Below are 18,369 nucleotides of genomic sequence, written 5' to 3'. Positions count from 1 at the left end.
TTTATCTCATCTTCGAGAGACCTATCTCAAAAGATTCATCGCATATATTAAAATATACGTCAACTTATACTTAAATGATATATTTTAAACCCTTAGGAAATCTATTTTGAACTAGGAAGGTGTAAAAACCAAAGGGTTTCCAAAACCAACTTCCGAACTTTCATCTGAGAAGCCCAGATAGCCCCTATTTCTTGTGTGAGAAAGTACACTGGTCTTGAGTTTCACATGAGATCTTGCACCATTGCGCACGAGAAAGTGCATGGCTTCATGTGAGGACTCGTGAAGACTCACTGTACACCGTGCAAGGATTTACATTCTCACACGAGGAAGTGTATTCTCTCGCGCGAGGAATTACATTCTCACACGAGGAACTACCTTTCCACATGAGAAAACAAAACAACATGACAACAAAATGCAGACAAAAAGCTTAAAAACAAGGAAACCTCCACACTAGGAAGTACCGGATCTACGTAAATTGAGGAATGAACACTCGAATGCACTAACAGCAAGGAAAGAGGAACATCTATCCATCTAAACCATAATAGTAATCAACATACTGAATGCAACATCGTAGTGAAAAAATGCAACATTGCAATGTACAAAAATACCAGAAGAAACTAAACAACCAAATTAAGTGTGTGGTTCCTCCCAACCATCAATAGCATCATAAGACCATCGTGGGTCCTAGCCATCCCCCGCACGTAACATCCCAAGCCACTGACCAAATCGTCAGTATTGTCATAATAGGGACGTCACTACTAAAACATGCGACAATATAAGCATAAGGAAATCTAACATGCTAGAAGAGAAGCATAAGATAATCCTACAGTAGATAACATCACCTATTACATGCTAAACATCAATAAGAAAAAGATATGCTACTACAACAATTCACATCATCTAATCATATGTTAAACATCATAATATGGGAATGCGTTAAGTAAACTAACATCATCTAAACATGATATCCAAGCATTCTAACGAAAGCATAAATCACAAGAAAGCATACTCTGAAACCAGAAGCATCAAGTGAAAACATCCAGCAACGGTCGCACTAGGATAAGAGACTGTCTCTGTACATCGGTCCCTAGCAGGGGTGAAGGTAGCTATGCCTCCCAACCACGTGGAATCTGTAGGTCCACACCCGCTATGCTGATGGAGATAATGATCCAACCAAAAATACACAAAAGAACATCCATGGCTAACACTCACACCAGACAGTATGATGGCTGCAACCAAGAACCTAAGATAATGCAAGGAGTACAGGTCCTGGTCAGACACTCAAAAGGCTACTAAGTAGGGACTAACATCATGGAGAGTCACTTGGCATCGAAAAGCCCAAGCTTGGATCGTGTAGATTCAGCATCCCTCAACAGAATGGCTTAGCACAACATTTTATTATCTTAAGTTTTATTACCATTCACACATTTTATTTAGTTATCACTTATTTAAAACTTTCTATCCTCTGCCAACCCTATGGTACTAAGGTCACTAGGCCACTAGATAGAAGCCCCCTCCATATGCCACCCTACCCTACCCATGCTCATCCTATGACAAGTGCCCGTGGGCATGCATACTCTCATCCCAACCCCAATGATCATAACTTCTAGAAGTAGCACAGAAGATTGGGCCTCATAAGTCACCTGACAAATGTACGCACACATACTCATGTGTGGCGCACCACCATCATGAAGATCATAAGACAAGGATAGGATGAGAACAAAATGCAAAGAAAACACCCAACTGAAAGCAACACGGGAAGGACAGATTCTACATGAATCCCAAAGCCAATAAAACCATACATCATAAAATCACTCAACCGGCCTGAATCTGAGAGTATGGATTCTACACGAATCCCAATGATGCAATAAGACCAAACATCATGAACTCACTCAACCAGCCTCAATCTGAGAGTATGGATTCTACACAAATCCTAGCATTCACGAAACAAAAGCAAAGGTCTAAAAGAAATAATAACACCAGGTATAAAATCACTCAATTGAACACAACATCGAGAGTAAAGATGAAACACGCATCCCAATGCAACAAAAAGTGCAATAGTGGTCTGACTGATGTCCAAACAGATCATCCAAGTCCATGACCCACATTGTGCCAAGAAAACTCGAGAAAATAAGGCAACACACAAAACAAGGTAAAAACCCCAAATTTTGGAAAACTTCAAAATTAAAACCCATTTGACCTTTGGGTACAAAAACTCCAAAAATCCAAAAATAAATGGAATTGGACACCATATGCAAAAATGGCCAGCATAATGGTGTAAAACTCCAAACCCTCATCTCGAAAAATAAAGAAATGTTCATACCCACCCAACCGGGTAGAACTAGCATACAGAAATGGAGGGGAACACTAGTTCTCAGCCTCCAAACAAATGGCTACCAAAAATAGAAGCATAAATGGAGCAGAAACAATAAAACAGGAAAGCCCTACCTCACAACCAAAAGGGCAAAATGGGAATCTGAACAATAAAATAAATATCTCGTAAAAGTAGTTGAAAATCGCGGCAATCCAAGGTTTCCTCGAGCTAGATCCAATGAGCTCAACCTCGTGACGATCCCACGCCCATAGCTCCCACAATGAACAAAATAGTAAATCCTCATGAAGAGGATTTTGGGTTTTACTCTCCAACTTTCTAATTCAAAAGTGAGAAGTGAGGAATTAAATTCCTTTTTGGATACTTATTCACTTTTCGAGTGAATAATCAATTAGGGCAAATAATCAGCCAACCTAGTTAAACCCCGAATCGACCCAAATGAAAATAGGCTATTCCTATAAATAGGAATTCATCCATGGAAAAGCTGCTAGAAATTAAAATAAATCAATTAAAAAGCCCGAAAACCCAAAAATACATAAATCTCCTTAACAACTTTCGCGACAATGTGAAACTCTAAATGCACAGACACACTCACTAGTTTAATCACATAATGAAAATGCATTCAAATTTAATAATCATCGAAAGGTTTAAATTAAACATTTAATTAAGGATACGTCGACCATATAAGGACAACATTGGTAAAATATGAAAGGCTAAATCACTAACTCCATGTGCCACTGCCAGGGATATAAATCCTACACACTAAACAACACGATCAAGTGCAATTGCATATAATAACATAGCCGAAGCAATAAATGCATTAAATCACCTAATTTAACCATTTATTTAATTATATTAAAATAATCTATTTACATCACTCACATTTACATGAAGCATAACAATGCAAGAATGAAGTAAATAACCATAGCATTAAATCGATCACCTAACATAATCAGAGGTATGTCCAAATACCAAATAACTAGATATCATCATAAAACACACTATCATCTCAAAATGGCATCATCATGCAATATGATTAACTGAACAACACAGTAGTCTAATATCTATGATACTAAAATCAAAGTATAACATCTGACCCTCAGGTCATCTCAAATGTAAAACATCACATAAGTAACAAATATCTCACAATCAAAATATAACAAGGTAAATGTCTGCAACACGTACCAAATAATCCACACGAACAATCCATTTCTAATCACTTAAGAATTTAATAAAGAATGTATAAACAACATAAAAAAAGCACTTAAAACTCATAAGCGAACATAGTCATAAACATGACTACCCACTACTACAGGAACCTAGTCCAGTGTAGCATGGTAGTAGTACTTAGTGCAATCTCTGCACACATCACAAGGTAATCATGGAACAACCTCATGATACCACATCGATCTTGGTAAGAACTGGCACAAACCTTAGTGAACCATAAATCAAATCATAATCTCATAGATCAGTCAAAGCATAATCAAAGCAACTGATAAAAAAACATAAATCCAAACACCTCGACGGTGTCGACCACTCAGGGTCACAATCATGATCCCACACAACAAAAGATCAACAAGGTTGCATCCATTAGGATGACTTACAGAAGTCAAATGGGAGAGGCACTACATCAACACCATAGAGAAATGACCTTCAAGAGGAAGCGTGGAAACAAACCAAGGATCAACACCTCTAAAATACTTATGAGTAATTATAGGAGCCCAAAGTTGATTTTGTCCAGAGCACCATCACTAATAAATCTTAGTAGCCAAAACTTGGTTACTCAAGATAGCAAATCAGAGGCCAAGACCACCCCCCTTTTAAGCCTGCAAACAATCTCCCAATTGATCAAACTCCATTTAGAGTTACACAAATTACCAAGTTCCAAAGGAATTGTCAAGAAAGAGCATCAAATCCCTTGAGAAAGTAAACGTGAGAAACTTGAACCATGCTTCTATAAATAGGGAGTGTATGAATAATAGATTGAAGAAGGGTAACATGACCAATAGTAGAGAGCCATCTATGGGTCCAATTATTTACCTTCTCCCGAAGCTTGTTAATCAAATTCTGCCAGAAGAGTCATAGTTGCCTAGAAACAATGATAGGAATGCCAGGATATGTCAAAGGGAGCAAACCAATTTAAAACCTCAAAATATTAGTAATACTCCACTGAATAGGTTCAGGAGTGTTAAAGAAATATATAGGAGATTTGTGTTCATTAACTTTCTCGCCTGTCAGTGCCAAATAAATATCCAAAGTATGTTGGAAGGCTTCAACTTCCTTGACTCAATAAATTCCCACAAGAGTAGGGTCATTAACAAATTGAAGATGGGAAAGAGAAGGTAAACCATTGCCCCAATGCCACCCCTAGATAGAGTTCTAGGACAACTAATACTTAATGAATTTTCCCAAACTCTCAGCCATAATAATGAAAATATAGGGGAAAGAGGATCACCCTAGAGGAGACCCCTAAAAACACCAAATAACTGGGAAGGTTGACCATTGAGAAGAACAAAGAAAGAGGAAGAAGTGACACAACTCATAGTCCAACTCACCCACTTTGAGCTAAAGCCAAAGGTAAGAAAAATATTCCTTAGAAAGCTCCATTTGACTCTATCATAGGCCTTAGTGGTGTGGGAGCACCTAGGTAGGCCAGTTTGTACCTGGGGCTTCTTTCTTACAATTTTGGCTTGTAGTGATGCTAGCCACATCACTTGTGTGTCAATAAGACCTATGCGATCATTTGGTAGGGTTATTTAGTTGCCAAGTGAGTTTTTGCTCTCAAGTTGCTAATATGCCTATAAGTTGCTCAACAGGGCCTAGGTTGACTAAAATGGTGGAAAAGTTGACCAAGGGTCAAAAAACCATCTTAGAAGGTCAAAAAAACCTAATAGGACCCCTAACCAAGTTTGGTGAGCATAGCAATTGGAATTTTTAAGTTATCTAAAAAATTGCAAAAATTGCACAAAGTTGCAATTTTGAAATTTTGCGTTTTTCTTGCAAGAAAATGCAACCTTTCTTTCCTCAGCAAATGGGGTTGTGAAACTGACGTAAAATTACATAGGGAAGATATATAACCTTATTTCATTTCATTTTAGTTGGTTGGAATGCCAAGAGAGTCATACTGTTGTATGGATGGGCACTTTTAGTGCTACAATTTTATGAAAACAGGGTTATTTTGGAGGTGTAAATGCAAAGAAACAGCTTGGTTTCATTTTGAACTATTGGAATTTCATTTATTTGTGGTATTTCCATTATTTTTGGTGTAAGAAGTAGTTTTTTTGGTCTATATATAGGATTTTTGGTGTGTTGACAAGTTTCTTGTAGTTTTGAATAGTTTCCAATGAATTGGTCATAACTTTCTTCCCCGATGAAACTTGGGGGAATGAGAGTGTACATATTGCATTATATTTTGTCCAAGTTGGAGGTTTTGGAAAGCAAGGCAAATACCTATTTTTTTATGCCTTAGGGCCCGTTTGTTTGCTAGAATTAACCTGGAACAGGGAAACAGGAATAGGAAAATTGGAATAAATCTATTCCAATTTTGGTCCAATGCAAGGATAAATCTAATTCCCAAAAATACTTGGAATTCGATTTATTCTCATTTTGGGCCAAAATTGGAATAGATTTATTCCAATTTTCCTATTCCCATTTCCCTATTCCAGGTTAATTCCAGCAAACAAATGGGCCCTTAGGCAAAGCAATGTGCTTTGGTAAGGTAATTTTCTATTAAAAGTAGCAACAAATGGGTGTACTGGTGATTGGAACCATGGAACCAATCATGAAATAAGGTGGGGAAGGTTGATACAGACCTAAAAATGCAATTGGAGCTTTTTAAAGTCTTTGGGAAAGATTTGGCAAGGATTTGTTCAAAACCAAGTTCTAAATCCTTCCTTTTTAGGCCTTGAAAACTAGGCATTTGGATTGTGGGAGTTTGGTACAAGCTGGAGACCTTATTCTTTGGAATCTACATGTTCTTTCAAATGGGTATCTAAATCATTCAATAGTTTGGGGGGTTGTTTTTGTGTTTTGGTGGAAAAAAAACAAGAAATGGCATCTTGAAACCCTCTCTTTTCACTTGTTTTATAGCAGCACTTGAGTTTTCTTTGCATGAACAATGATTATCAGCTTCTTGGTGAGTTTTTTTTGTGGAAATAGTATAAATACAACTTGGCAAAAAGGCACAAAGAATTTGGAGTCAGTTGACAAAGTGTAGGAGTGAATACCTTTGAGAAATGACTAAATTTTATGCACTTATAGTAGTGCATATAATAGCAGCATATAAAAACTGATTGGCATAGTTGTGGAACATGTTTCTTGGTTCCTAAAAACCTAACCAAATGTCCCTAACTACTGTGTGTTTGGTTTTTGTGGTTGATACAACAAAAGAGTGACTAGCCATACATTTTACACATTCCGTTAGTGTAGTTACAATAGGGTATCGACACTTGGAAATTGTTTACATGGCAAAAAAATGTGTGAATTTGTTGAATGATTTCAACTTGGCTTAAATATTTATTTCACCCTATTTGGTAAGGGTTATTTCACCATTTAATCAACATTATTTGATAGCAACCCTCATTGAACTACTTTGGAAAAAGAGTGTTTTGTGAAAGAGTATTATGAAGTGCATTTCCTTTTTCTTTGAGTTGCATTGGGCTAATGGTGTGACAAGGTGAAATAAGAGAATATTGGATTGTTCCAAGGTTTGGTGAGACAAGAATCACAATCAAGGTTCTATAATTGACCTTTGGAGTCCTAGGAAAGGACTAAGAAATTAAGCAAGCCTTGTAGTACATCACTTAAACATAGATCACTCCCTTGAGCTAGCCATAGAGTGGATAACTCCAATAGCAATGAACACCCCATCTAAGATTTGTCTTCCTACAACAAAACCTCCTTGTTCTTCTGAGATAATAGTAGGCATCCACTTTTTAAGTCTCCTAGCAATCAACTTAGTAATAACTTTGTAAGACACATTACATAGAGCAATAAGTCTAAAAAACTCCAATTGATTAGTCCCACCTTTTTTCAAAATAAGAGCCAAGAAATTAGAATTCAATGCTTGATGTTTCTACTTTCTAGAATAAGATTCCATAACAACTTCTAACAAATCCAGATTAATGATGTCCTAGAAGTCCTGAAAGAAGTCAATAGGAAAGCCATCGAGACTAGGAGCTTTTCCCTTAGGCATAATGAAGACCACCTCATCCAACTCAGCCAAAGATGATAATTAATTTACTAAGAAATAAGGGAGGGAATACAAGACAAAATAATATTCTCTTCATTATCAACATGAAGAGAATCCTCAGAGAAGAGGTTAGAAAAGTACCAATTAGCCTCCTAAAACAAAGCTGGCAAGGAAGATACCTGGATACCTTCAGAATTAACCAAAGGAGAAATATAGCTCTAATTTTGACAAGATTGCACAATTTTGTGGAAAAAGGCTATTTCCTATTGCCCTTCTAGAGCCAATCAACTCTAGTTTTTTTCTTCCAAAACATTCCCTCTCAAAGCTCTCATTCTTCCACATCTCTAGAAGCAAGGGATTCAACATTACTTAGATCCTCTAAGAAACCAATATCCCTAATTTTTCTGGTTATGACATCTAGACACTATTGGGAGAACCTCTTCATGGAATGAAGGTTCCCAAAACAACCTTTGTTCCATCTCTTGAGTTGCCTTTTGACATATTGAAGTTTTTTAGAAAAACAAAACATAGTAGTCCCAAAAGTAGGGCCACCATCCCTCCACCAACAAGAAATAATATCATGAAGAGAGGAGTCTCAAAGCTACATAAGGTGAAACTTAAAAGGAGAAATCTTAGGAATAATCACCCTAGTAGCTAAAAATTTAATTGGCCAATGATCAGAACCCCTCAAGTCTAGAATTTTGGAAGAGAGATTGAGAGCACCACTATCCCAAAAGAAAGAAACTAAAAATCTATTCAAATGTTATAAGATACCATCAACTCCAGTCCTTCTATTATTCCAATTAAATAGACCATTAGAAGGCTTAGTATTAGAAAGATGCAAAATATCTACATTTTGACAAAGAAGATTAGAGGAAGGCCCTAATTGGGGTAAACGAGCTCGCTTCTCTTCTAGAATTAAAACTGAATTGAAATCTCCTACTAACACCCAAGGATGGTAAGGATGAAAGTTTCTAACATGCCGAATATGCATCTAGAATTCCCCTTTTCCCACAAAATCAACATGCCCATACACATTAGTAATCAAGATCACCTCACCAGAACCCAAAGAAGAAGCCACCATAGAAAGATCTGAATGAGAAGACACCCAGTCAAGGGGAAAATTTTTTTGAGGGTCCCAAAAGATAGCCAAACCAATAGTAGTTCCCATAGCCCCAACACACTAGCATTTCCCACAAGGCCAAATGCTAGAGGTAAATTGGACCATAGAATTCACTAAAAGCTTAGTTTCCTAGACACAAAAAAAATGTCTAAAGAATGATCAATCACCAAGTCATGAATAACCTTTTATCTAGGGATGATATTCAACCCCCCTAACATTCCATGAGAGGATGATCATCACTGATTAGAATGGGTGAAATGAGCATCCAAGGGTTTCATAGCCCTAGACTCTATCAACACATCTCTTGCAAATATGAGCTTCTCATCGTGGTCTTTTTTATGCCCACTCTTTAGAGGAGGAGTAAATAAAACCTTCTTAAAAGGTATTTGCAACAAATCAAAAGGGAGGGGAGACCCCTTACTCTTGCCAGATGCCAACACATCCTTAACTAAGTTTGCTAGAACACCATCTTTATCTTGAGGCACCACAGGAGTCACCAAAGCTCTAGAGTCAAGAGTAATAGGGAGCTCATTTTTTTGTTGAACCACAACTTGAGATTCTTTATAGGAATCATAAGGTGGAGCTTCCCCATTGCAAACTGAATTAGCTGAGATACTAGGAGGAATACCCTACTCTAAAACAATACTTTCCAGCACCTCAAATCGATTAAAACTAGAATATGATTGCCGATCTTTGAAGGGTCTTTTTTGACCACGTCCCTTAGCTCATGGGTGAGTTGGAATAAATCCATCTTTATTTGGGCTAATATCATTCAGTTGAGTCTTCCTTTTTCCCGCATTATCTGCTTGTGCATGCCCCTTAGCTATGTTATCCATCTGAGCTTTACCTTTTCTTGTAGTGTTCATCTGACCACCACCATTGCCAGTAACAAAGCCATCTATTTTTGTAGAAGCTGAGACTTGAGGGCATTAATGCTGCAAATGACCATTCTCATGACATATCCAACATTGGAAAGGAAGGGATTCATAATCTAATTGTTGCACCTAGGAAGAAGACCCAAGATAAATTTCCATAGAATCTGGTAATGGGTTATTCAAATCAATTTCAACATAGATTCTAGCATAAGAGAGAACCTTTTTATCGAGGGATTGATGCACAATCGCAACTGGCTTTCCAAGAAAAGAAACAATTTGACAAAGAATTTCTTCTTGCTAGAATCAAAGAGGAAGATGTGGCAGGTTGACCCACACTAGCACATTTGAGGGGAGATCTTCAACAAAATTAAATCATGAATGCCAAGGTTTAAAAAATATCCCCATATGGTTGTAAAAATAAGGACCCCCTTCAAAAACATGATCCTAGTCAGACATGCAAGATAAAACAACAAATAAATAACTATTCCCAGCTAACATGATCTCCATACCTCCTTCCTCCTACCACAAACAATGAATCCATGCCTCAAGAGCCGATAACGATATCCAAATACCAAAAAATTCACATATCAAAGCATGCTTAGTCTAGTATTCAATTTCCTCCATCACTTCTTCTAGAGGAATAACCAAAATAGGGCGATCCTAGTTTCATGGAAGACAATCATTAATTTTTTTAAGCCTAGAGCTCTCCCCCACATAAAACGATTCAAATCTCATTGCATGCATGTTTGTAAAAGAACCATGCATGTTCGGAAAAGAGTCATGCATGTTTGAAAAATCCATATGTTACCACCAACTCAGAAGAAATTCTAGACCCATGATTTTGACTAGATTGCTGATCATTATTGTTTGGCAGAGTTGTAGCTACTGTCCTAGCTTTGGTGCCATCAAATTCCTTTCACTTGTTTGATAAAATGAGGAAAACATAATTTTTCAAGGAATCAAAATAGAATAGACTTCCATGATCATCTTGATGTTTCAACTTCTAAATTACTTATATATTATTTTTGACTTATGATATATATATATATATATATATATATATATATATATATATATATAGAGAGAGAGAGAGAGAGAGAGAGAGAGAGAGAGAGAGAGAGAGAGAGAGAGATAATATAATTATAATTATAATTATTTTAAAATAATTAAAAACTAATATTAAGTTGCTTTAAATTTTTAATACACAAAATATTAATGTTTTTGACGTTCAAAGTTTAAACCAATAACATTACGAATAGTTTATGTTGAGTAAATATTATGAGAAATTAAATTGTATGTAGGCAAAAAATATGGAAATGAATTGTGCCTCTGAAAAAACTGGTCCTATAATACTAATTGGTATAAGCCAATCATGTTTTATATAAATCATTATATTTATTGAAATAAATTAGAAAAATAAATAAAACTTTAGAAAAATAATAATTAGATATTATAAAGAAAAAATTATATCTTTTCATTGGTGCAAATTGATTCGCTAATTGGTAGAATTGAATGCAATAGTATTGCCTATGAAAAGTACAATAATATCTTCATTCAAAAGGTACATTTCAATGGTTTAGTTTTTAGTTTTTAGTTTTTTTGACAAAAGTGGAAATGTATTGTTTATTTATATTAAAATAAATTGGTTCAAAAGAGCTCCTAATTAGAAACTGTTGTCACAAAAGCTTGCACCCTTACCTAAAAGTAACCTTGTGAAACATGGAAACAATCTCCAAGTTGTGGGACTTGAACTATGAGATTGAGTCTTCGGAGAAGGTCAGATTCCTTACTATCAGGGTGCACCTAACTACTCTTTGGGAGGAAAAGGGAGAAGGAATGCATGAAAGTAAACTAGCTAATCTAATATAAAAGGGGTGATACACCAAAATAGTTTATTCACTCATATCCCTGCCCAACAATGCATTATTCATTAATATAACCTCAAAATATAATGATTCAACCTTTGTCTTAATCCAACATTTACATATAGATCAGAAACCAAATGAGATGACATAAGGAATGTACTTCACTGTATAACATTCAAAGGCAAGAGCATATACTATTATATAGATTGAAGAATGAAAAAAAAACACCAATAGAGGCAAGAAATTTTTTGCACTAATATTAATGGGAGAATGAGGTACAACAAAGAATTACATTCAATCATAGGAAAAAGGAAATTGCAGTAACAGAGCATAGAATGCTTACTGCTATAGAATTAGAGAAAAATGACTAACCATAAGAAGGGTTACAAAATTTTCTTTTATAGTGCAAGCATAACTCAAATAGCTTCTACCCTAAGGCAAAGCACAACAACTGTATTTAAGGTTGCAGAGAACAATCACTACAAATCTAGGAAAGATCTAATCATGGTACACATTCAAATGCAGGAAAATCATATATTCATCAAACAAAACCTTGAGAAGATAGAAATGATAGTCATTATCATTCTGACTAGGTAGATGGATAACTAGGTGGTGAGGGGAATGTCCTTTATATTTACTATGCATGGGGAATGTCAAAGCAGATGATCGAAAGATCGATCTGCCATTAAAAGAGTTGCTTACTCCATGTTATCGATGTGCCAAATCAGATAAAATGACAAATCAATTGGATTTGACCACCCAATCCTACCATGTGGCCCAATGTCATTTGAATATTCTACCACCCTGTTTGGCTTTCTAACTTTATGTTGACCTATTGATTGTACCCTAGCTACGACTTTGCCACCTTTTAACTTAATTAACCGTCTTACCTTGTAAAATCACTAACTCAAACTAGTTGTTATCACTATTTCACAGTTTGAAATTGATGTGACATAGAATGCTCACGACCCTGCAAAAATGAACCTAACTATCACTGCTTAATCACCACCTAGACCTGCTAAGACATGTGTTGCATTGTCACCATCTTGCTACCTAGAATTGGGGTTTGGTGTTTAAGCCTGCGACAATGCAAACAAAGGGCTTTTGCAGTTTTGTGGCTTTAACCATGATTTTCCCTTAACCCTCTACAACCAAGCAAATGAAGGATAGTCAGACAGTCATGACTTAAAACTAGAGCCATGGTTGACTATTCTAACCTTGCAAACATGTAGAGCAAAGGAAAACACAGTGTCACTACCCTAATCTTGAGTTAAGCTTAACCATGAGTGACCCTGCAATCCACATGAAGTCTATCTACTGGAGTTAACTTTGCACCATCACAACTAGGAACCATGAGCCAACATGAAATGCTCTGAAGATGCACTGACTGTAGATTTAGTTATTTTTCCCTTTCGTGACTTGAGTGTTAAGTACTAATAGCCTGCAACTAGGTGAAGATAGAGCAATCACATGGTCACAAATTAAATAGTTCATAAGATATAACATGAAAATCATGAAAGGCTAAGGTTAGACCTAGGAAAATAAGGGCTAAAGCATGATGCGTATGGACCTATGTGGCAATTCCAAATTTGAAATAATCAATTGACCGCTAGTCATGTTTGCCATTTAAAATTTAGATTTTGGTGGGAGGGGATACTAGCCTGCTATGTATACGCCCAATGACCTTAAGCATCCATTGGGCTATGGAGTCACATAAAACTAAGATTTACTGTACATAAAAAATGGAAATACTCGAGAAACTGCAACCTCAAAACCTTCAAAACCTGGCTATCTTACAAAGAGACAACTTGTGCTAAACACTTCTTGGAAAATTAGAAACTAACCTAATATATACAGAAAACCCCAACCCTCACTAGAAACAAGGTTTGAGGTAAATTCAATTAGCTAGAATTGGTAGGACATCACCATTGAGCATGGATAGCTGTAAAGTATTGGCCTACTTGCAACTAGTGATAACATAAGGTCCACTCCAAATAGCATTAAATTTGGAGTGCCTACCTAGTTTGGCTATGTTTGCATCCCACTTGAGGACAAGGTCTCCCTCTTTGAAAACCCTAGCTTTGGCCCTCTTGTCAAAGCTCTTGTTTACCTATTGCTATTGAATTTCAAATGTTTGCATAGCCCGTTGCCTCTTTTCTTCTAACTCCATCAATTCTACTATCCTAATTGTCATGGCATTATCTTCCATTAGTTCCAATTGATGAGACAATTCAAGAGAGGGGAGCTTAAGGGAAATAGGAATTCTAGCCTCTCTTCCATATACCAACAAGAAAGGTGAATTCCCTATTGCTCTCTTAGGTGTAATTTTGTCAACCTAAAGGGCAGTCCTTAATTTTGAATGCCAACACATCTAGTTGTCCTCAATAGTCCTCTTCATGATTTTGATAAGGTTATTATTGGAGGACTTAGCCAAGTTATTGTGTTGGGGGTAATAATTTGAGGAGGTGCTCAAATAGATTCCATGACCAACTACCCAAGAACAAATATGGGCCCCAACAAAAGACTTAGCATTGTTAGATATGATTGTTGAAGGGGTTCCAAATCTAGTTACAATTCCATCAAGGAATTCTACCACTAAAGTCTCTGTGGCATCCTTCAAGGCTACTACCTTTGCCCACCTTGTAAAATAATTAGTTCAGTTAGGATCCGCTTGTGACTAGAGTTGGAAGGTGGATTTATTGGACCAACAAAATCTAGCCCTCATTAGGCAAATGGTTGATCAACCTAAATGGGGTGTAGAGGAAGGGCTGCTAATCTTTGTTTTCTTGAAAAAAAGGCACACTTCTCACATTTCCTTACATATTTACAGTAGACATGGAACAAAGTTGGCCAATGATAACCTGTAATGCCCCGCTCGGAGATCCTTGGAAACAAGGATGAAATACAAGCCAAGAATTACTTTTTTACAAGTATGAATGCACATGACAACATCATACAGAGATCACAAAGATCGCAACGGAAGACTTGACCACAATCTTGGCAACCAACGAATCTCCAAACGCCACTACCAAACTGACACACACAACCAAAGCCAACAACGACAACACACATGATGAGGGCACAAGAAACAACCACTCATCAACAAAACACCAAGCTGGGGTAAAATGCAAAAACCTAAAATCTAGCTAAGCTTGAAATCCTAAAGCCCTAAAAATTGGCTAAGTCTGGATTTCTGAAGTCCTGGAATTTCCTAGAATCCTTATCTCCGAGATGTCTGAAACCTATCTCAAAAGATTCGTCACATATATTAAAATATATCTTAAGTATAAGAAATTAAATATACATCAACTTAAAGAAGTGCCCACTGTCTGCTCGCGCAGGTTTTTACAAAAAATTGTGCGACACTTCTTACTAAGGGAGGGTGACACTTCTCCTTAAGGCGTGCGACACTCTTTCAGTGTCGTATGACATTTCTCAAGAAGGCATGCGATACTTCACAGTCTGGTGTGACATTTCTCAAGAAGCCGTGCGGCACTTTTTCAGTGTCGTACGACATTTCTCAAGAAGGTGTGCGACACTTTACAATGTCGTACGACATAGTTTGCATGGGTGTGCGATACATTTTTAATGTCGCACCATGCTGAACAAATGTCACCCAAAGAACACAAAAACACTCCCAGAAACACAAAGGACCAAAATAGAGAAAAGAACCTCCACACTAGGGAGTACTAGATACACACAAACGAGGAATGAACACTCGAAAGCAGCAATAGAAAGGGAAGAGGAACATCTATCCATCTAAACCATAACAGCAAAGAACATACTGAAATAACCATCAAAGAGAACAAAAGTAACATCGCAATGTACAGAAATAAATCTCAAGAACAAAACAACCAAACTAAGTACGCGGATCCTCCCATCTGTCAATAGCATCATAAGACCATCGTGGGTCCTAGCCATCCCTGCGCGTAACATCCCAAGCCACCGACCAGATCATCGGTACTGTCATAATAGGGATGTCACTACTAAAACATACAACACTATAAGCATAAAGAAATCTCACATGCTAGTAGAAAAGCATAAGATAATCCTACAATAGATAACATCACCTATCACTTGCTAAAAAATAGTAAGCAACATATATACTACTAAATCAAATAACATCATCTAATCATATGTTAAACATCATGATAAGGGAATGCATCAAATAAAATAACATCATCTAAACATGATATACAAGAATCCCAATGAAATCACAAATCACAAGAAAGCATACTCTGGAACTCGAAGTATCAAGTGAAGACATCCAACAACGGTCACACTAGGACAAAGATTGTCTCTGTACACTGATCCCTAGCAGTGGTGAAGGTAGCTATGCCTCCCAACCACGTGGCACCCATAGGTCCACACCCGCCGTGCTGATGGAGATAATGATCCAACCACAAACACACAAAACAACATCCATGGCTAACACTCACGCCAGACAATACGATGGCTACAACCAAGAACGTAAGACAATGCAAGGAGTACATGTCCCGGTTAGATACTTAAAAGGCTACTAAGTAGGGGCTGACATCATGGAGAGTCGCTTGGCATCGAAAAGCCCAAGCTCGGATTTGTGTAGCTCAACTCCCTCAACGGAAGGCCAATACATCATGTAGCTCAACTCCCTCAATGGAAGGCCAATACACAAAAGTACCATTTTATTATCTTAAGTTTTATTACCAGTCACACATTTTATTTAGTTATCACTTGTTTAAAACTTCCTATCCTCCGCCAACCCTATGGGACTAAGGTCACTAGGCTATGAGATAGAAGCCCCCTCCATATGCTACCCTACCCTACCCATGCTCATCCTACGACAAGTGCCCATGGGCATGCATACTCCCATCCCAACCCCAATGATCATAACTTTCAAAAGTACCATGGAAGATCAAGCCTCGCAAGTCACTTGACAAATGTACATAGACGTACTCGTGTGTGGTGCACCACCATCATGAAGATCATAACACAAGGATAGGAATGAGAACACAATGCAAAGAAAACACCCAACTAAAAGCAACACGGGAAGGATGGATTATACACGAATCCCAAAGCCAATAAAACCATACATCATTAAATCACTCAATCGGCCTCAATCTGAGAGTATGTATTCTACATGAATCCCAATGATGCAACAAGACCAAACATCATGAACTCACTCAACCAGCCTCAATCCGAGAGTATGGATTCTACACAAATCTTAGAGTTCACGAAACAAAAGCAAAGGTCCAAAAGAAACCATAACACTAGCTATAAAATCACTCAATCGAACACAACGTCAGGAATACGGATGCAACATGCATCCCAATGCAACATAAAAGTGTAGGAGTGGTTTGACTGATATCTAAACAAATCATCCAAGTCCACGACCCACATTGTGCCAAGAAAACTCGAGAAAATAGGGTGGCATGCAAAACGAGGTAAAAACCCCAAATTTTAGAAAAATTTCAAAATTAAAACCCATTTGACCTTTGGGTTCAAAAACCCCAAAAATCCAAAAATAAATAGAATCGAACACCGTATGCAAAAATGGCCAGCATAACGGTGTAAAATCCCAAACCCTCTTCCCAAAAAAATAGGGAAATGTTCATACTCGCCCAACCGGGTAGAACTAACATACAGAAACGAAGGGGAACACTAGTTCTTAGCCTCCAAAAAAATGGCTACCAAAAACAAAAGTAGAAATGGAGCAGAAACAACAAAACAGGAAAGCCCTACCTCATAGCTAAAAGGAAAAAATGACAATCTGAACCATAAAATAAATATCTCGCAGAAGTAGCTGAAAATTGCAGCAATCCAAGGTTTCTCCGAGCCGAATCCAACGAGCCCAACCTGGCAACAATCTCACGCCCGTAGCTCCCACAACGAACAAAACAGTAAATTCTCATGAAGAGGATTTTGGGTTCTACTTTCCAACTTTCCAATTTGAAAGTGAGAAGTGAGGAATTAAATTCCTCTTTGGATACTTATTCACTTTTCGAGTGAATAATTGATTAGGCCAAATAACCAGCCAACCTAGTTAAACCCTGAATCGACCCAAACAAAAATAGGCTATTCCTATAAATAGAAATTCATCTATGGAAAAGTTGCCAAAAATTAAAATAAATCAATTAAAAATCCCGAAAACCCAAAAACACATAAATTTTCTTAATAACTTTTGCTACAATGCGAACCTCTAAATGCACAGACATGCTTACTGGTCTAATCACATAACGCAAATGAGTTTTGATTTAATAATCACCGAAAGGTTTAATTTAAACATTTTAATAAAGGATACATCGACCATATAAGGACGACATTGGTAGAATATGAATGGCTGAATCACTAACTCCATGTGCCACTACCAGGGATATAAATCCTGCACACTGAACAACACGATCAAGTGCAATTGCATATAATAACATAGCCAAAGCAATAATGCGTTAAATCATGTAATTTACATTTATTTAATTATATTGAAATAATTTATTTATATCACTCACGTTCGCATAAAGGATAACAATGCAGGAATGAAGTAAATAACCATAGCATTAAATCCATCACATAACATAATCAGAGGTATGTCCAAAAACCAGATAACCAGATATCATCATAAAAACACACTGTCATCTCAAAATGGCATCATCATGCAATATGATTAACTGAACAACATAGTAGTCTAAAATCTATGATACTGAAATCAAAGAGTAACATTTGACCATCAGGTCATCTCAAATGTAAACATAACATGAGTAACAAATATCTCTTTAATCAGAAATGTAACAAGGTAAATGTCCACAACACATAACCAAATAATCTCACATGAACAATCCATTTAATTACTTACACATTTAATAATGATTGATTACCCTACATTAAAAGGCATTTAAAACACATAAACAACCATAGTCATAAACATGACTAACCACTGCTACAAGAACCTAGTCTAGTGTAGCATGGTAAAAAGTACACAGTGCAACCTCTGCACACATCTTAGGGTA

This window comes from Cupressus sempervirens, chromosome 5 (assembly GCF_028749045.1).
Source record: "Cupressus sempervirens isolate cs-2001-9-10 chromosome 5, ASM2874904v1, whole genome shotgun sequence".
Lineage (NCBI taxonomy): Eukaryota > Viridiplantae > Streptophyta > Pinopsida > Cupressales > Cupressaceae > Cupressus > Cupressus sempervirens.
The sequence above is the reverse complement of the archived record's forward strand: the minus strand, read 5'-3'. Positions refer to the sequence as shown.